The following is a 22467-nucleotide window of genomic DNA, read 5'->3' as shown; positions in this document are numbered from 1 at the left end:
GTTAACCTACTCTCTTCAGTGACGCTAGTTTTACTGCCTTGTAACACACGCTAGTTGGGTTAGGCTGTGTCTAAATCTTCCTAAATCTACTAAAACCATCGATTGTGCACCTTCTCAATTATTTTCCTCAGTATTTGCAAAATTTATCATAAAAAATCATAATTACAACAAATAATAACATTCAAACTTTAAACGAAGGCCGCGTTAGGCCGAACCGCAACTTTTTGCGCTTGAGGCGCTTGACCTGTCGAAATCTTCGAGATTATTTTATTTAGTGAATCGTGCCTGAAGTTTTTTTAATTATTATTAATAATTTTGTTTTTGTTATTGTTATTAACGTTTGGTTTGTGTTTTAGTGATCGATTTTAATAAGGATTTAATTTATTTGCAATTGTTTGATTATCTGGACGCAAACACAACACTACTCTTCTAGAAAAGAAGAAAAAAAAACAACTTGATCAATTTATTATTATTATTATTATGGTAAGTAGTTTAAGATAAATTTATTACATTAAAGTTAACAGCCATTTGATAATTTTTTAGTTTTATTTAATGACACTGAAGTTAGCAGACGTCTGAAAAAAATTTTTTTTTTTATTAATTAAATTTTAACGAAAAAGATATTTCTAAAAAATTACACTTTTTTTAATAAAAAATTTCTAAAAATTTTGAAATGTCGGCTAACTTCATTTTAATTTTATTTAACAAATAAATTTTTTCTGAAAAACTATTTTTAAAAAATTGTATTTATAATTTTTTAAAATTTCTAAATGTCAATTTTTTTTCTCGTTTATTTTTGGCATAATTTATTTGTTTCAAAAAAAATTCAGAAAATTAATAAATAGCTGCTAAATTAATTCTCAAGATAAATTTTTATAAATTTAAAAATATTTTGTAAATAATTTTTAGCAATTGTGATGACAGTGAAAAAATTAGCAAGGGTTCACAGGTTGATCACACGCGAGAGTACAAGTGCATTGAACTTTATTCTTTGTGAGTGGCTCCCTTAGTAAATATACACAGTACATCTCTGCTATACATGTACGATGTACCTACATTTATGTAAAACGTTAAATGTATTGAGATGAATTCCTCTCAGCCGTCTCCAATTCAGGTATTATGCAATAAATGCAATAACATAACTTATAAAAATGATGATACTCGGTAAAAGTAGTGTACACTCAACTAGGATATAAAGTGATCTTAAATCAAGGTCTATCAAGCTACAGGAACAACAATGCTGATCATTTTTATCAAATATCCGTTGAACGGTTGACAAATGATCCTTCTCTATTTTCGACCATCATCTTTACCTCTTCTTTCAAACGCAAGCTTACTGTTTTTTTATGCTTAGGACTTCTGTTGGTTGTGAAGGAAAATTCGTTAATGGTTTCTTAGCTGTTGTCATAATTTTTTTTTTTTGTTTAAGACTTGTGCTATTTATGACTCTGAAGTTGAGAGACGTCTGATAATTTTTAGAATTTTTTTAACAAATAAATTATAGCAAGAAAATTTTATTTAAAAATTTCATCTTTAGAAGCTCTGAAAAATTATAAATTACATTTTTATAAATAATTTTCTATGCCTAGTTCATTTTTCGAGAAAAATAAAAAAATTATCAAGTGTCTGCTCACTTCACCCTCATTGCTATTTTGCTATTTTAAAAAAATCAACTCGATAAACAGTTTAATTTAGTACAAAAAATCTGTGTGTTTCTCAAATCAATAAACCGACCTATCCATCAAGAAAATATTAAAGAAGATTGAAAATTTTTTGAATGAAGTCAAAGTTTCTTGAGCCAAGAAAATTTCTTCTTGCTTCAAAATAACTTTTGTTTTTCTTAAAATTTTCTTGGCGCAAGAAATTTATTTTTTGTGTGTAGGATTTGTTCTGATAAATGATACATTGTTTATATATTACATAAGAATCATGTGTTTTTTCGGTCAAAATAGAACTGTGTAGGAAAATGTGTCAACGTATATTTTTTTAATAACAATGAATATTTTTTAATACAAATAGAATGTAAAAAAAATTTCTCTGTAAATTTTTATGATACCAAAAATTACGAGAATAATAAAGTTAGCCGACGTTTTTAATTTTTTTTTTTTAATAATTAAATTAGAACAAAAAAATATTTTTAAAAAATTGTATGTGTAACTTTAAAAATTTTCTATTTCTATATTGTTATTAAAAAAATATACGTTGACACATTTTCCTACACAGTTCTATTTTGACCGAAAAAACACATGATTCTTATGTAATATATAAACAATGTATCTTTTATCAGAACAAATCTTACACACAAAAAATAAATTTCTTGCGCCAAGAAAATTTTAAATAAAACAAAAGTTATTTTGGAGCAAGAAGAAATTTTCTTGGCTCAAGAAACTTTGACTTCATTCAAAAAATTTTCAATCTTCTTTAATATTTTCTTGATGGATAGGTCGGTTTATTGATTTGAGAAACACACAGATTTTTTTTACTAAATTAAACTGTTTATCGAGTTGATTTTTTAAAATAGCAAAATTTTTTGTGTACATCTATTGATAGAAAATTATTTTTTTTTTAATTCCGGACCTCGAAATATAGACAACCTGTGTTATTTTTTAGTCCAATTTACTTTTTTTGATTTTCTTCCTTTTTGTATAACATTTATTTCTTACTTTTTCGAAAAAAATTGTAATTTATTCGATGATTGACACTTTTAATTTTTATCAATTGTTTCTAGTTCAATTTTAAGGTTCTAATATCTAAAAAAAAATCACAGTAACATTTTGAGAAAAAAGCCAAAACACAAAGGTTTTTTTTTTCTAGTGAGAAAAAGAAATAAAAAAGGAAAAAAAACACAATTGGAAATTTCATAGAATTTAGAGAAAAGATCAAAGAGAAGAAAAGAAAAATTAAAAATGTCAATCATCAAAAATTTTTTTTTGTAAACTCGATTCAATGAGCTGACTTGTCAAATAGCTAAATTTTTTATACATTCTGCCATGAAAAGAAATGCAATAGTTGAATTTCTATACATTATATTAAAAATAAACACGAAAATATTATCAGACGTATAATATAGGATATATACAGGTATTATATCACTTTAAATAACTATGACTTTATGACTAAGTGATGCTCAAAACATTTCATGAGACTCTTGTTCTTCATAAGTGTACTTGAAAGTGGCAGAGCAGACGCAGAGAACCAACGGAAAACTAAATTCGAGGACATACAGAAATAAACTCATGAATATTCATATTATTTGTGGGCTAAGTCACCCCGTCATTGTTACTTAATTCCAAAGCATTGCTGCCTTACTGAATTTCAACTGAATTTTAATATCAGTGTTTATCGTGTTTTGTTGATAGTTACATCTTATCTCTTTTTTTTTTGTTCGAATTATATTATCAATGTAAAACACGGCAAGCTAACTAACTACTTTATAAAAATTATTAGCATAATAAATTTAGCGATTGGTTGATTTTTTTTTCACAGGAAATAGCATTTCGTATGGTAATACGGGCCACTTTAAACGCAAATTGGAAAAATTGCAGCTTCATTCATCATTTTTATTGTATACAATTTTAAATTGTAATTTTACAGTTTCAGTATTTACTTAACTCAATTTTTAAAACCTTGAAATTGTTATTTCACACTTAAATTTTCAGTTTTACCTAAATTTCGAAGCTCGTTATCATATTAGACTTCAATTTTTCTCTGTGTACATTGTAGCAGAATATTTTTTATTGAACTCCGATTGATTTTCATAGTACCAGCATGATAATAAAAGTTTCAAAGTTATATTTTTCGAGGAAAAAAGATGGAAAAAGGAAGGATAGGAAGAAAAAAAAAAGAAAGAGAGTCCTTGGGTAGGGTGTTCGAGAAATTTTCGTCTATTGATGATATGAACAGGTATAAGAATGAGGGTCAGGTGTCAAAGTCATAAAGTTTCAATGGTAGACTTTTTTAAACAGGTATTATATAAGTACTCGGCATCATTTCGGATGCGATTACAAGTGTCCAAAACTTCAAAGACAGTTTTTCATTCATTGGAGTATCAGGTGTAAAATTAATTTATGTTTATTGATATTGCATAATCGTAAACCCAAAGGCCATAAATGGATAAGCAAAGTTGAAAGAGCCTTTTGTAAAGAACTTATTGATATCCTGTGCACAGAAAAAAAATTTATTTCATTCAAAAAAAATATTATTGAACTAAGAAAACTCGTCGGAAGAAAGCCGATTTTGGTGATTCAAAAATATTTTTTTTTTTTTTGGTTTATTTTTCTACTTGATGAATCAAGTATTTTGAAAAATGATCAAACTCTTCGAAATTATATTCTTAGTTCAACAACTTCTCTCTTAAATCAAGTTAATTATTTTATCAGTGTAACTACATTTAATCTTTAATATTTGTGTCACATTCTTAAAAGAAGTCGGAATTATCTTGAATCAATTTTACCTGCCTCAAAACAAGAGAAAAAAATACTTGGATGAAAGATAGGTTAAAAGTATCGTTTGTGGCCAGTGTACTTTTTTTCGCCACACAGAAAAAAAAATTTCTTGACTGAGCGAAAAAAAAAAATTTTTTTTTCGCTCAAAAAAATAATTAGGAAGAAAAATATTTTCTTGGCTCAAGTGAACCTTTTTTTTCTGTGTACGAATTACATCGTTTTCAAAGTTTCTTCATATTCTTATATCATTTAGTTATTTGCAAAAGACATTTTTACTCTGCTTATCACCATTTATTTAGAAAAGTAAAATTAATTCTGCATTCTCATCGTACACTTTTAAGGTTAATAAATTGGTGAATTACTTACGGCTGCAAATTTTGAATAACTTGGTAATGATAATGACCCAAGTATGTTACTTCGAAATTTCAAATTCTTGAAAATATATTTGGCAAAGTAGAATTATATAAAAGAATGAACTATACTGGCGTTTATGACTGCTTGGTTATTGCAGTCACGTACGGTACGTCTCTACTCGTCTGATACTGATTTTGGATTCCTTGGAGTATACGCTCTCGGTCAAAACGTGGTGCAACGAGCCGACACTTGAAAGATTTAAGTGATTATTTTTTCCTCTATTTTCTTTTGTAACTGTTTATGTGTCATTTCAATTCACTATATTTCAACATCTTTTTTATTTTATATTGCTAATTTAACATTCAAAGGTTTTCCTTTTTCATCATTATCATTACATTTGTATTCATCTTATTCAAATTTTATCTTAAACGATATTTTCATTTGTATTACAACGGCTGAATTATCGGAAGCTTTTTTTTTTCTTGAATTTATTTTATAAATTACTAGAATGAATTTTTAAATTTTGACGTTTAATTAATTGAAATTCAAAAGATTCGTATTTCTCATTTTTTTCATTACAAGGAGAGAACAAAATTACAGTGCATATCCTCCCATATTATACTCAGTGTAATCTATGGTGAAAAAAATATTTCAGATAATATCAAATATATTCCAGATTATACTAAATTATTTTTGTATTATACTCAGTGTGATCTCCGATTTAACCAAGTTATTTTTTTGGTTATACCGCGTAAGATTACACTGGATATAATCCGAAAAAATATCCTGTATAATTTGAATTATACTCAGTAGAATCTTGGATTATATAATTTTTTCGAAAATTGTGATATTCAACTTTTTTCTTTTTTAATTTATAAATTTTTTTGAAAATTTGTTAAAATTGTAATAATTATTTTTATTTTTAAATTGTTCATTCTTTTTATGTATTTTTCAAAAATGCAATGCAATACTTGGATAGAAAATATTTAAGGATCATTTAAGCACAATTTTTCCGATAATTTGGGGTTGAAAAATTTTTGGTAAATATTTTGCCACAATTTTCACAAATTTTCAAAAAAATTTATAAATTAAAAAAGAAAAAAGTTCAATAGCACAATTTTTGAAAAAATTATATAATCCAAGATTCTACTGAGTATAATTCAAATTATACGGGATATTTTTCCGGATTATATCCAGTGTAATCTTACAAGGTATAATCAGAAAAATTACTTGGTCAAATCGGAGATTACACTGAGTATAATACAAAAATAATTTAGTATAATCTGGATTATATTTGATATTATCTGAAATTTTTTTTCACCACAGATTACACTGAGTATAATATGGGACGATATGCAGTGTAATTTTGTTCTTTCCGTGTACTTGCCAAATATTTTATTGATGATTCAAGGGTCAGGTTGTAATTTCAAATATTTTAATTTTGAATATTTTCATACTTATTGTTAAAAATTAATTATTCTTTGATATATTTGAATTAAAAGTGTACAATTAGAATCTGCTTATGGTTCTAATAAAGCCGAAAAAATAAAAAATTGATTGACGATATTACGTTAGAGTATCCTCGATATTAGTACGTATCAATATAATTATGAATGTGAATATAAATGCCATAGTGCTCATAAATGAATTTTTGGTTATTTCTGAATCGTTGAAGAAATGATTGAAACTCATTCTCAAGTTACTCCAGGTGTAAATATAAGTCTACACCCTCATACTGTAATACAATGTCTTACAACCGTAGGAAAAAGCTGAGGATTTTTAAATTTAAAAGGTTTTTGTAATACTCGCACATAATGTGCCGCCTGGGAGGATAAGCCTTGAGACTAATTGGTAAATGGTAGAGTTTAAACTCACGAGGGAATCATTTGTGTATAGTAAACTATAGTGGTGGTAGTTTTAGTTTTTTTTTTGTTTATATACTTCTCGTTTAGTTCTCTTTTCTTTATTTTTCTTCCATTTGGTATACTGAAAACACAAAAGTAGGGGTAAGAGGTAAAAGGGTGTATTTGGGTGACAGAAAAGAGACAGAGTAATAGTCTCCGTAACTTAAACTAGAAAAAGAGGGCTTTAGTTTGGAAAGCAATATAGAAGCTGATGCTTATAGAGATTGTAGATATGCCAACAGGAAATTCACTTGGAAACCGGAATACCGTCGCCGCAAATTGCGATCCATTCAGAATTACTTTAAAGTCGCACTGAGAAAAGTTTTTGCATCGAGTGCTTTTCTTCTTGACAGACCGCTCTCAATTCGATCAAATTTACTCGATTTCATTGTTTTTTTTTTTTTTTTTATTTTTATTATTTTTATAGGAATTTACTTTTTTAATTTATATTGAAGCACGATTATGCAAAAGTATTACCAAAGTTTATAAATATGCTCGAGTAAAGCATACTTTTTAAATTTCAATTAAAGGCGATGGAACATTTGAATTAAATTACTGAAGCATATGCAGCAAAAAATAGTAAAAATGAAAAGTTATTAAAAAGTTTACTTAACTTTGCAGTTTTAATTTGATTGTCGATTATTTCTGATAATTTACATTTTGATAAGGATTAATCTTGATGTAATTTTAATACGTACGAGAGTGATTAAAATGTACAATGGGAAACTTCGTTCGTAAACTTCAATTATTAAATTACCAGTCTATTCGATCAAGTATGTTGAAGTCATCAATTTCACATCGCAGTCAAGTTATGAATATTTTACATTATTAACTGTACTTTTATTTATTTGGAGCTTATAATATTTTGTAAAAAAATACTTTATTTATACTGCTTTCGAAGTTGTACTTGAAGAAGTTGAAACAAATTTTTTTTTCAATGTAAACAATATTTTAATTTTTTTAAGAGCGTGCAGTAGCCTATCGGATCCTGCCCTTGCTTTCCCTAAGTGTATTATTATTCTGCTGAGCCCAAAAAGATAAAAACGAGTTCCAATCTCAAAATTTAACCCCCTACCGTAGTCACTCATGACATTAGTAGTTTATGCGACTTTAAACAAATAAAAAAAAAAAAAAAAATTTTTTTTTAGAAAAAATTGCTTCAGAAATTGGTAGAAATTAAAATTTTTTTGATACTTCGGAAATTTAACTTATTGAGAACTGGAAATTTAAATTGCGCGCTTTAATTTCGACCAATAAGAAATCATGACCCGTAGGGTGTTCCAAAATTCTCATTTCGTGATGGACCTCTTAAAATTGGAATTTTGAGAACCGCTTTAAACAAGAGTTGCGTTTGGGCATTTCCTGAGAAATTTTGAGCGTAAGAAATTTATTTGATTTTCATAGAATTTTTTAACAGGAGTTTTGTTTGGCCAAATTTTGAAATTTTTAAATTTCAGCAAAAATGCCTAAACAAAACTTCTTTTAAAAAATTCTATGACAATCAAATAAATCCCTTCCACCCGAAATATCTACCCTAATGGCCTGTTTTTGCAAGCTTCAACCTATGACTAATTTAAAGACTTTTATGTATTTTAATTTAGAGGGTCAGATCAGTCATAAATCATTATTAATAAATATTAAAATTTTGTTTTTTAATTAACCCAGTCGCATAATTAAAATTTCTATAAAAGTCTAATAATAATTAAATTGCTGTTAGTTTTTTAAATCAATTTAATAATACTATGCAATACTTATAATCAATATTAAATTAGATGAATAATAAATGATTACTAATAGATATTAATAATTTATGCTTATTATTATCAAATCCAGTGATAAAATTACATTTTATACAGAAAATTTCTTTATAATAATGTTCATAAGAACTATCTTAAATCGTAGCACCATAATCTATATAATATAATAGTAAAAAATTATAATTATTTATGGCTATCAATATTTATAACATTACATGCTAACTTTTAAATGACATCTTACAAAAGTTTTGTATTGACTTACAGTCAATGGTAATAGTAAAAAATTACAGTTAATAGCAATATTACCAATAATTTACTTATTGACTACAGTGTAATGAAGTATAATAAAGTTTATAATAATTACGCACAGGTAAAAAAGATAATTTAAATGTTTATCGAAGATTAAACAGAATAAAAAATAAGTTAGGTATTTCAATCTAAAATAAAAAGTACCCATGCAAACACTTCGTAACACATCGATGACTCTGGAACACAGAATACTTGGCACATAAATATGTTTATTCATTTATTTATTTATTATGTAATTTCAATAGCCAAATGGCAAAAGTATACAAAAAAAAATAGTATAATAAAGTACATGTATAAGTGATAAAGATATAAAATATATTTAATAAGAGCTTTGTTTGGGCATTTCCACTAAAATTTCAAAATTTGGCCGGAAGTATCCAAGAAAAGCTTCTGTAAAAAATTCTCTGAATATCAAATAAATTCTTTACGCTCAAAATATGTCAGGAAATGCCCAATCACAATTTCTATTAAAAGCGGAACCCAAAATTCCAATTTTGAGAGGTCCATCATCAAAGTTACATTTTGGAACACCTTAATATGGCGTAATATGAAAATTGGCCATGTTAGGACTTATTTAGCTTGATACGCCTATGTCAGGCCAGATATGCTTATATTTGCCTGTACATAATTTTTAAACCAACGGTAGTGCTGAAAATCTCTGATGAAGGGCACATCACAACTATCGTTTGAGTAATTTGATCCAATAGACCAAAAAAATAAAACTATGCAATACAAAAGTTTAAAGATAAATAAAGAATATTTCGAAGTTCAAATAATTTTTTTCGCTTTTTCACAAAGTTGATCTGATATTAAAAATTTTCTTGATATAAAATACACTATGTAAATTTACATAATTAACATTTAGAATTAAAAAATTTTGTAAAGTTATAAAACTCTAATTGACAATTAACATTCTATAAAAGTTCTAGGTACTGCTTCCGAAGTTATTTTTAAGAGATATAGATTTATATTGTCCATTTAGTCTCATAAAAAATTGAATTTTTCATCACTTTTCAAAATAAAAGTTCAACGAAAATGGTTTAGAAATAGTTCATCAAAATTTAATAATTTCTCATTGGAAAATTATCAGAAATTGTTAAAATTATTACAGATATTTTTATGAATGTTTAAACTTATATTAATAATAATCTCGATAAATTATTTTTCACCCTTACTGGCTGCTAAACTGAGATCTGAGCAAACTCAAACAAGTTAAATAGACAGTAATATACAGTCGGTTTGTGATAAAAAAATTCGAGGAAATTTTTTTCAAATTTTGTTATACATTTCGAAAAAATTAAAAATCCAGCTGATTATGGACGTGTGGCTTAAATTGCCATAACTTTTTCAAAAATTGACTTATTGGGACGTTTTATTTTTCCAAAATTTTTTTTATTAAATGTTCTTTTTGGGAAAGAATAGAAAAAAATTATTGGAACTTATCTTCGGCGTTATTTTTTAAATTTTCCGAAAAAACTCCAAATTTCTCGATGATAAACACTTTTAATTTCTTTTTTCTTTTTTTCATATGAAACTTTGACATTTTCTACAAATATCCTAAAAATTTCAGAATGGTGTTTTTTCGATTTATATTTTTTTCCAATTGAAAAAAAAATTTTTTTCATGTCATAAATGAATTTTTCCTACGTCACATGGATATCTCTATCATGTTAATAAAAAAAATTCCCATGTTATCATTGGAAAAATGACTATGTTTACATTGGGAAAATTCCTACACAGAAAAAAAGGTTCACTTGAGCCGAGAAAATATTTTTCTTCCTAATTAATTTCTTGAGCGAAAAAAAAATTTTTTTTTGACACAAGAAATTTCACTTATTCCAACAAAATTAATTCTTTTGCTTTAAGAAATACGTATCTTGATCCAAGAAAATTTATTTAAGTCAAGAAAATCTTGTTGTTCTGAGAAAATTCAACCTCTTGCTCCAAAAAATTTTGTTCTTGATAGAAGTAAATTTCCTTCTCATGAGAAAATTTTTCTCTTGCTCAGAAAATTAAAATATCTTGAGAGTAAATTTTCATTACTATTTTTATTGACTAACATGTCAAATGGGAAGATCAAATAATGTTGAATCATTTTTTTTCATTCAATATGTAAAATTGCAAGTTAAAATAGTATAAAATGGGTATCAAATATTCAAGAGAAAAATTTTCTCAAGGTGAGAAAATTTTTTTCTCAGCTGAAGTAGGTGGCGCTGCTTCCCTAAAGTATTAAAAAATCTTGATCAAATATAAAAATTTATTGTATCAAGTATTTATGATAATTTGAATTAAGAAAAAATTACTTCCACCAAGAATAGAATTTCAAGAAAAAATTTTATTTTGGCCAACACAACTTCGGTCTTTCTTTAGGCACCCGAAAATTTTCTTGAGCTAAGAATTTTGTTCTCCAGTCAAGAAATTTTTCTTTCTGTGTATGTTAACATTGGAAAAATTCCTGTGTCAACATAGAATTTTTTCTATGCAAAAATAGGAAAAATCCCTGTTTTTTACGTCATGTACCTAAAATAATTACACGAATGGCATATTGAGTTTTTATAATACAAATATTATAGTGGATGAGAAGATAAAAATTGTGTAACTTTAATACGAGTATCTTAAAAGCATGATTGTAATCACCTGGGCAGTCTGGAGCACAGGTAAACTGTACAAGTATTATATTGGAAGAGAAGAGGAGAAGAGGCCAATACGACGGGTAGTATACGTATAGTATATCCTCGAGGTTTTAACCGCACCCTGAGTATAGAGAAGCCGTTCAGGATCGGGAAAGTCAACTAACCACGTTCCATCCCCTCCCCACGTATAATACGACTCCTTGGGAGCCTTACTCTTACTACTCTCATCTTTGCTCTGATGTGGATGCTTCTACTACATGCCTCAGCTTCAGCCTTTTACATGTAGTATAACTGTATAGGTACAGTGTAGTACTACGAATAACGTATGGTATGGTACTTGAAAGGAATAAAAAAAAAAAAAAAAAAAAAACGAAACTCACACGCTCTACGTCCCTGGACTAGACCGCTACCACTGTACACAAAATCTCTATACGCGCTTTACTTCAAAAGCACCGACGTTTGATCAAAGCATGTATACTCTGTATTGTATTGACACAAAAATGATGCAAGCCAAAGGAATTACATTAAATAGAATAGAACTAAGTTCATGAATAGTAATGTATGTAGTATGTAGATACCATGGCAACCTCAAGTACGTACTATGTGAATGCCGAGAATTCAAAAAAATTCTAAGCTAGACTTTGGTCCAATAATTTTTGATATTCTTTATTTCATGTAAATTCAAACATTTTACTGCAGAAATAGTATATTACACATCTAGAACAGTAAAATAAGAAATGTCTCAGATCACATGTTTATTGACTTCGGCTTCGCCTCGGATAACAATTACATGTGATCTGAGACATTTCTTATTTTACTGCCCTAGATGTGTAAAATACTACTTATCTAATTAATGGAAAAAATTGAAAAATATAGCATGTAAGAATCAATATTTTTTTTCATAAAAAATTGATTAGTTTAAAGGAATTAAATAAAAAAATAAACAATTGTTTATTGAAAAATAATTATACTCTTTATTCAATTTAAAAAAATTTTCGAATTGAAATATTTAGTAACAAGAATAGATATTTAAGTCACAAGGCCGTAAAGTGGCGGTTTTCTGACAGCGACGATATTTCGATATGAGCTTAAGGTTTGCGGCGGGAAGGTTTCGAAACGGGCGTAATTTTAACGTCCGAAGCGTAGCCGAGGACGAAAATTTACGCTCGTTTTCGAACATTCGCGTCACAAACATTAAAGCGAATATCGAAAAAAAGTCGTTGTCAAAATCGCCACTAAACGGCCGAAAGACATACAATATTTTTTGTTATTATCGCTCTATAAGTTTAACTTTTGAGGGATAGGAGGTAAATAATGACATATTTAAATTTTATGAAGTTTTACAAGGGCAAAAAAACTTAATTTTATATTAATTATCTTTTTATTAATATTTATTTATGTCGTGGTTGTTACTTTATCAACATTAAGTCCCCTTTATAATTAACTGCCAGCAGAGAAATAATGAGCGCCACTCAAAAGTAACTGTTTAAAATTTACTTAAAATCATTGATCGGTACACTAGAATGTGACTTTTTTTTTACCATCTCTCAATTTCGTCTGGGTGTACTCGAAAAGTTCGTAAAAGAAGGAGGGGGTAAACTTCACGGCCTAGGCCGTGAAAAAAAGACGGTATGGTGAGTCTCTAGAAAAGAGTCCCTTTACGGATGCCATCCAGCGCTCAAAAGTTGAACTTTTGGAGCGAGTATAACAAAAAGTCTATTTTGGTAAATGATAAAAATAATTAATGAAAATAACCCAAAAAATCACCTTATTGCTATGATTATTTTCTAAAGACATTCAAAGGTAATGAAAAAAATTCAGCTCAATTCATTACGTCTTTCGGGAGTTATTGTGTTTGTTTACATCCATATTAAACAGGCGAGTCGACGTGACATCCATGAAAATTTTTTCTATCAGCTACAAGATTGCATTTTAAAGTATGTAATTGTATTTTATCCAAGATAATAGTCATTTAATCGTTCATGCAAATAATAATGTACAATTTTATCTATGGATGATTTTATTTATTATTTTTGCTCATTTGGATTATAAAAGTCAAGTGTGCTCTACATAATACTCGTTGAAACGTTTTGAAAAATTCACTTATAGTGAATAATCTCAACAGCTTATAGCTTACAGTGTCGATGTGATATAATAGGTAAAAGTATACTGATATAAATATAAATAAAGCGATGTAATAAACAAGTTTGACCTAATTTTTAATTGTTCAAGTAGTCTTTTAACTTTCATAGAAAAATAATAATTATTTCAATGTGCTACTGTAACGATAAAGATAAAAAAATTTTTTTTTTGCTAAAATTGAAAACAGTTCTTTTACAATGAAATATTATTTAATTCAGTACTATGATTTGGTTTTTTTGAATTTTGTTTTGGTAAATTCTATTGAATTGATAATTATTGTTCAATATTAATCAAAAATTGATGAATTTAGTCAGAAATATTTGACATTGTTTTTTTGAAATTTCATTCTACACTGCGAAAAAAACATAGGGATTTTTCAAATGTTACCATGGGAATTTTTTCTTTATTAACATGATAGAAATATCCATGTGACATAGGAAAAATTCATTTATCACTAAAATTGATGTAACTTAATTTAATAATTACAAATTTACATAACAATTTTCTCATTCGAGCAATTTCAGATAATTTGTAACCGGGGGGTTTAGCCCAGGTCCCGTTAGCTACCCCTTTCCTCTTTAGAAAGGGCGCCACTGGGATTTTAGACACGGTGTCCCAGAAACCGGGGAAGCATGAGAGGGAAAAGACAGGGTCGTGAGAAGTCCGAGAAAGGCTGTAAATAAAACTGAGAAAAATTATTTATAACAATTTAAAATAATTTATTCAATCAATCTACAAACTTAAAAATTTCCTTATAGCTAACTTAATTGTGAGAACCTCTCACCTACGTTGACCCTTGCCAATTTATTCTTACAACTTAAACTAACTTAATCGTGAGAACCTCTCACCTACGTTGGCCCTTGCCAATTCTTCTTACAACTAAATAACCCAATTTTCTTAACCTCGTCACTCCGACGGAATATCTCAATATCTTAATTTCCTTGTCAACCTGACGGAATACCAATTAAAACCTATTCCCGACTGCGCCCCCGACTCGGGCGTCTACGCAGCGGTTTCCTAACTTAATCCGTTGTACCCCCGACTCGGGCGTCTATACAACGTTTCTAAATAACTCCCTAATTCCATACAAAATCGTCCACCGGACGCTAACTCAATACACACTTTATCCGAATTACTAATTCTCTAAATTCCTGAAATTTTACGCTTAACATTTCTTTAATACAAAATACCAAATTCACTAATTTAATTCATTACCAAAATTTCTCAACTAAATTCTTTAACAGTTTTCTCAAAAAATTAATTCACTAAATTTACTAAATTAATTGAATTTAGCCCAATGGCCTAGAATTAATTTTACAAAATTACAAATTTCAAATTCTACAAATTTAACAAGCCTCATTAAATATTCAACTTACATATATTCCAAAGTGACCTTGACTATCTAAATTACACAAATGCTTCTACTATTTCAACTTAATCAAATAATTTTAACTAAATAATTTCTCATAACCAAAAGGTTTGTAACAAACTAATTAATTGACAATTATGAATAATTTACTTATAAAAGAATCTATTAAATTAAAAGTGACATCTGAGACAATAGCGATCATTAATTGACAAATTTTATTACAGTTAATTCGGCCTCTCAATTTTCAAATTCAAGTTTGGCCTGAAATAATTGTAATAATAATACCTGACTTAACTTTTACAACTCTCCAAACGTTGAGTGGTCCTGGTGGAAACGGGCGAAATCAGCGGCTGGTTGGTCTCTCTCTCTCTCGTCTCGAATAAACTTTCCGGCTCCAAGTAATGAGTTCCCAATTCCGGATCGTAGATTGACTTCCTTCTTGATGGTCCTGAATCTCGATGACAGAATTTATTACACAGCACTACACTTACTCACTGTTTTGCCAAAAGCCTCACTGTCTCAAAACGTCACTGGCTCAAAAGCCTGGCTCAAAAGGTGTTACTTGTTCCAAGGGCTGGCTCAAAAAGCGTTACTTGTTCCAGGGCCTGACTCAAAAAGCCTCGATGTTTCTTTTGTCGGCTCTTTTATAACCCTTGACTCCGAGTTCTCGAACTTTCCTATTGTCAACCCCGCTTCGTTTTTGGGGACTTTCGATTTGTACGCCCGGTGACAAGTCTGAACTACTTGTCAAAAATCGAACGGTAAGGGAAAACCCTCATTTATCGTGGCGTCAATAAAGTGGTTGATAACGACCATGGGAAGTTCAGTTTTCCCTGTCACAAATTTAAAAGTAAAACAGTAATGTACAATCGGTTTGTGATAAAAAAATTCGAGAAAATTTTTTTCAAATTTTACTTTACATTTCGAAAAAATTAAAAATCCAGCAGATTATGGACGGTGTGGCTTAAATTGCCATAACTCTTTCAAAAATTGACTTATCGGGACGTTTTTTCCTTCAAAAATTTTTTTATTAAATGTTTTTTTGAGAAAAAATAGAAAAAAATTATTCGAACCTATCTCTATCGTTACTTTTTAGATTTTCCGAAAAAACTCCAAATTTCTCGATGATAAACACATTTAATTTCTTTTTTTTTTTTTTTTTTTCATATGAAACTTTGACATTGTCTACAAATATTCTGAAAATTTCAGAATGCTGTTGTTTCGATTTCTATTTTTTTCATATCATAAATGAATTTTTCCTTGGTCACATGGATATTTTTATCATGTTAATAAAGAAAAAATTCCTATGTTTCCATTGGAAAAATTCCTATATCAACATCGGAATTTTTCCTATGTAAAAATAGAGAAAATCCCTATTTTTTTTCTCCGTGTATATAATATTTAATGTAGTTGAAAGAAACTTCAAACCAAAACAAAATATTTTCTTCTAAATTGATTTCATCCATTAAGTGATTTAATAATTATGTTTTTACGATTTATGAAATTTTGTAAATTTGCCAGCATATGAAACAGTAATTCGCAAACATTCTCAAGAGGGTTCTCAAGGTGAACCAGTACGTTGCGATCCAGTCAACCGTCAAACTATCTTTTACACTCTTTAATTAAAGAAATTTTGAAAAAAAATCACTGTATTATTTACAATTTTCAAATTTTTGAGAAAGGTTTGATTGAATATTAACTTATGAAGGGATTCATAAAAAATTTCATGCATGAAAAAACAACAAAGATAATCTATGAATATATCAAACTGTATAAAGCAGAAAGGGATTTATGCTTTAACGCAAAAATGAATAAAAATACGAATAATGTGTTATTTTTCAATAGTGTATGAATTGAATCGTAAACTATCTATTGTGCTGACGATTTCGGTTGACTATTTATTTAAAAGTTTTTGTACTAAGTTTTTTTTAATAATAATAGAACTATCCCGAGCAATTCATACACGGTCGTTGTTAATTATTCGTCCGAATTAATTATTCATGGCTAAAACCAGTATTATATTTCATGAGTTGACACATTATTCAATATTTTAAAAATGCAGTTGTTTCATTAAAACTTTTTAAAATATCATAATTCATACTATAATATCTAAAATTATAAACGAATGTTGAAGTTTGAAACTTTGTTCTCTCAATTAAATACATATAATTTGAGTACATATACTCGAGTGTGATAAAAAGCATATTGAAACATATTAAGCGGATGATTTATCAACGGTTATTTTCACCTGAAGAATGGTTAATTTAAATAATTTGCGCTATCAATTGACTCGTCAGAAAAAAGACTTTTTTATTATACTCGCTCCAAAAGTTCAACTTTTGAGCGCTGGGTGGCGTCCGGAAAGGGACTCTTTTCTAGAGACTCTACCACACCGTCTTTTTTTCACGGCCTAGGCCGTGAAGTTTTACCCCTTCCTTTTTTTTACAAACTTTTCGAGTACACCCAGACGAAAGTGAGAGAGATTGTAAAAAAAAAAGTCACATTCTAGTGTACCGATCAATTATTTTAAATAAATTTTAAACAGTTACTATTGAGTGGCGCTAATTATTTCTCTGCTGGCAGTTTATTATGAAGCGGACTTAATGTTAATAAAATAACAACCACGCCATAAATAAATATTAATAAAAAGATAATTAATATAAAATTAAGTTTTTTTTGCCCTTGTGAAACTTCATAAAATTTAAATATGTCATTGTTTGCCTCCTATCCCTCAAAAGTTAAACTTATGGAGCGATAATAATAAAAAATGTTGTATGTAATTCGGCCGTTCAGTGGCGATTTTGACGAATTTTTTTCGATATTCGCTTTAATGTTCGGGACGCGAATGTTCGAAAACGAGCGCAAATTTCCGTCCTCGACTACGCCTCAAAATTACGCCCGTTTTGAACCTTCCCGCCACAAACTTTAAGCTCATATCGAAAGATCGTCGCTGTCAGAACACCGCCACTTCACGGCCTTATAACATAAATATCTATTGGATGAAGTATACATGTCATATTTAAAAACAATAAAGTGCTTTATTTAATTCGTAAAATTCTTGAGCGGAAATATTTATGATTACAATTCAATTAACAGCACTGAGTATCTCAAAAGAAAATAAGTTGTGAAGAAAATAGTTTCCTTGACTCAGATAGTTTTTTTTTCAGTATGATAAACGCACAGAGTTTAAATTAATATAATCAGCGAAAACTTGCGCGGTTACATTGCTCCAATGATTACATGTATTAATTTTCCAAGTTTCTATTTATCAGACAAAATGGTGTATATTAAGACAACAAACTACTTAATTCATGAAAAATATTCTCTTCAAAATTTCACTGCTGATTCGAGCTACTCAGTTCGAATTAATTCAAGAAATGCACTTGCGAATAAAACTCTTGGATAAAAAGGGAAAATGTTTTTTATCTAAGAATATTAAAAATTCAACGAAACACTTAGTTATTTTCAAAACAATAATTAACTTTTATTTTTATAAATGTTTTCGATGAAGAAACTTGGTCTTGAATTAAATCATAACATTCTTAAACAAAAACAAAATTATTGTAGTTAACTAAGGATATTTATACCTCGCCCAAAGCGGGTAAGTGCTGTTTTATTGTGACATTAAGTGCGAATGTCAAAGTATGCATTTGTACTGATCATGAGAACACTCCTGAGTATTTGAAAGTTCTGATTGGGTATTCAAGTTTTAAAAGAAAGTAACAAAATACAAAATAGAGAAATTGCTGAATTTGTTAAAATTACGAATGGAATGTGTCATCTGATGATTCGAACACTATTACACTTATGATAATATTGATGGAACCATATTATTTTGGTAACATTTAACTCTAAAGGACGATACAAGTTCAGACGGTTCCCTTTGTATTTTTGATTTTACAATTTTATAGCAAAAAAACGTGTATTGGGGCAAATAGGGTAGAGCAAAGTAGGTACCTATTTGCGCTGTTCTGATCCAATTCTACATTTATTTTGTCATACAATATTATCAAGTAATACGTAAATATAACAAAAAAGCAGAAATACATTCTTGATTGAAAACTTATTATCAATTTCAATATAAAAATGCTTATTTTGCTTAAAATTAATGAAATAAAAATAAGATCATCATTTGAATGATTGCAATGCCTAAAAATCTTTTTTTTTACGTTAGATTAATACACAATTTTATTTTCAAAATTAGTTTTATCATTAGATTCATTTATTTGTAGTGCTTATCCGCTTTGGGCTAAGGGGTAGGGCAAAACGAGTTTTTATACAGTTTTTATTTTCTATTGATAAAAAATTCTTAGGCCCAAATTAAGACAATATTCCTATTTAATATTGAAGTTCGATCACTACTATGTCGGATAGAATAATATTCGTTAGTAAGTCGAAGAAAATCTAAAACTTCTAGGCCTTCTTTGTTAGCTTACCTGCTTTAGGCCACCCTCCCCTCATTGTTAATTTTTTTAAACACATTTTTTTCATTTGTATGAAATATCATCAAAGAATACTATCCGTAGTGTATGTAAATAAAGTTTGTAACACTACTTAAACATTAAATATACACATTATAATTATTGGTCTTATCATCGCAAATACACAATGAAAGTAAGATAAAGGGCATGCAGAACAGAGTGTGGATTAACTCAAAGCAAACCGCAGTATAGTCGAGTAAAGTATGCAAAACTAGTTACTACCAATGAGAATAAGATATGTAGGAATTACCCGAGTATTATTGTAGTAAGTATGCCGATTATGATCATACATTACACATTATGTGTAGAACATGGCCTCCAAATTTATTGAAGATACGTGGTCTTATTTATTCTTATATTACAAAAAATAAACTAATTTAGTAAAATCAAGAGTTGAATGATAATAAAATAGTAAAACTATAAATCAAACACACCAGGTGAATATTATTCTTATAATGTCGATTGTTGGTACATTTATTTGAAATGAAAATGATTTAACCGTAGTAGGTAATTAATTGACGAATACTGCATAAAATACACAATACAATATCCATAGATATAATTGTAAATAGTTAAGTGGTTACAGTCACGTTCGATTTTCGATTCTCACGTGATGGTGTACATGTTGCGGGCATTAACTGCAGCTGTCGTTCACATTACTGCAAACGACGGAACAGAGTACAACCAAGTCATCATATTATGCACATGTGCTTTGCCTAAGTACGTCTATCTTCGAATCAATTTTAGTTTATGATAGTGAGACTGTTAATACAAAATTAATTAGACTCTTTGATTTATTAATTTGTGGTTCAACTAGTAACATCATCTGCGAACAGTTTTTATGATGTGGCCTGATACTAGATATATCCACATCGAGCTTGGTATGCTCATACATGCTCAGATAATGTTTTGACCAAATGTAGTGTTGAAAACCTCCGAAGGAAGGCGCATGATCGCTTAATCGTACTCTTTCAAGAAAGTTTGAGGTATTAACACTATGATACAAATCATTCTTTTTCAGTTTTACCCCAGGAGCTTATCTGGCATTGATTTTTAGTTTAATGAATCAACTATGAAACCAATTTTCGTTTAATAAACATGTTTACTGACGTCCACATTTTTAAAAGACATAAAAAATGATAGTAAATTATTTTTTATTATACTCGTTCCAAAAGTTCAACTTTTCAGCGCTGAATGGCGTCCGTAAAGAGACTCTTTTTTAGAGACTCTACCATACCATATTTCTCACGGCCTAGGCCGTGAAGTTTTACCCCCTCCTTTTTTTTACAAACTTTTCGAGTACACCCAGCCGAAATTAAGAGAGATTTAAAAAAAAAAGTCACATTCTGGTGTACCGATCAATGATTGTGAGTAAATTTTAGACAGTTACTATTGAATGGCGCTAATTATTTCTCTGCTGGCAGTTTATTATGAAGCGGACGTAATGTTAATAAAATAACAACCACGCCATAAATAAATATTAATAAAAAGATAATTAATATAAAATTAAGTTTTTTTGCCATTGTGATACTTCATAAAATTTAAATATGTCATTGTTTGCCTTCTATCCCTCAAAAGTTAAACTTATGGAGCGATAATAACAAAAATATTGTATGTCTTTCGGCCGTTTAGTGGCGATTTTGATAACGACTTTTTTTCGATATTCGCTTTAATGATCGTGACGCGAATGTTCGAAAACGAGCGTAGATTTCTGACCTCGGCTACGCCTCGGACGTTAAATTCACGCGCGTTTCGAACCTTCCCGCCACAAACCTTAAGCTCATATCGAAATATCGTCGCTGTCAGAAAACCGCCACGGCCTTATGACATAAATATCTATCCGAACAAAAACAGTTTCACTGTAAAAAAATCGTGCCAAGTCCACGTTCATAAGACTATTAAGATAAAAAAATTTTATATCTTTACAAAAAGATATCAAATAAAAAATTAAAAAATCCAAGTAACCGATATGGTTGTATATGATTTTCGAAAATTAAAAAAAAATTTTTGTAAATTTAAAAATTAAAAGAAACAATTTTGGAACGTATTTAGTGTCCGTAGTTACGAAATATTTCACTTTTTATGAAATTCCTAAATTGTATCTACTAGGACACTTAAAAAAAATTGAAGTACACAATAACGCACACCAAGTACGTTCCAAAATTGTTTCTTTGTACACTGAGAGACAATTTTATTCACAGTGAATAAAAATGCGTATTTAGAATTTTTAACTTCCCGCTAAGAAAATCAATGATTTTTGAAAAATCGGGAAGTTATTGTTTTTACCCCATTTTGCAAAAATTGAGGTTTCAACAAATCTCGACGTTTGGAAGCCCTCGAAGAGCTCAAAAGCATTGAAAAGCGATCTCTCTGAGCTCGGAGAGCTCAAAAACATCATTAGTGAAGTTTTAAGCGCTCAGGTATGGAATTAGCGGGAAGTTACAGGGATGGCCTTCAGGGTCAACTGTTTTCCTAATTTTTTTATATTAGTCCTACATGTCAAAAAATATTAATTACATATAAAAATCATTTGTTTTGCTGCGAATGAAATTTTATTAGTATTTAATAACATTTTCTTAGATACTAATATGTGTTTATTGAAACCACCGCCAGAGTTGCTTTAACGGCAGCCATCTTTAATGTTAAAGTCAAGTGGTAAAGTTCGGCGTAATTTTAAATAAAAATAAAAATTTCTTTCAGTAATTCAATGTATACATATGGATATTTATAACCTGCTTGTGGTTGGCCTTATTTGATTTTTAATTCTAATGTCATTATAAGTGCGAATGGTAACACTGTAATTTCATGTAGAGATTTTCAATAAAAAAAAAAAACGTTAGTTTAATATCATAAATTCTAATTATTTTTTTACAAATATTCACTTTTAAAAATAAAAAACAAAATTTCTATGTATTTTTATGATGAAACTCTTAAATTTATCTTATTATTCGTTAATTATACTTAAAAAACTACGTTATTTTGTGTAGGTATTAATAAAAACATATTCAACATATTACACACTGATAAACACATGTTAAATACTAAAAAACGTTTATTCGATATCAATGAATAC

At 28.7% G+C, this 22467-nt stretch overlaps 1 protein-coding gene across 4 annotated transcripts in view; it reads left to right on the top strand.

Moving 5' to 3' along the window:
- The window catches only part of LOC141536826 (protein turtle), a 150282-nt gene continuing 127815 nt past the window's right edge, over positions 1–22467 (top strand). For all 4 annotated transcript variants that reach the window (XM_074257581.1, XM_074257580.1, XM_074257582.1 and 1 more), the window contains exon 1: positions 1–483. The gene's annotated coding sequence lies outside the window, so the exon portion shown is untranslated. The remainder of the gene's footprint in view (positions 484–22467) is intronic.

Source organism: Cotesia typhae, unplaced genomic scaffold (assembly GCF_013202065.1).
Source record: "Cotesia typhae breed Kobodo isofemale line unplaced genomic scaffold, CoteBio_Ctyphae scaffold_45, whole genome shotgun sequence".
Classification (NCBI taxonomy): Eukaryota; Metazoa; Arthropoda; class Insecta; order Hymenoptera; family Braconidae; genus Cotesia; species Cotesia typhae.
The sequence above is the reverse complement of the archived record's forward strand: the minus strand, read 5'-3'. Positions and strand labels throughout refer to the sequence as shown.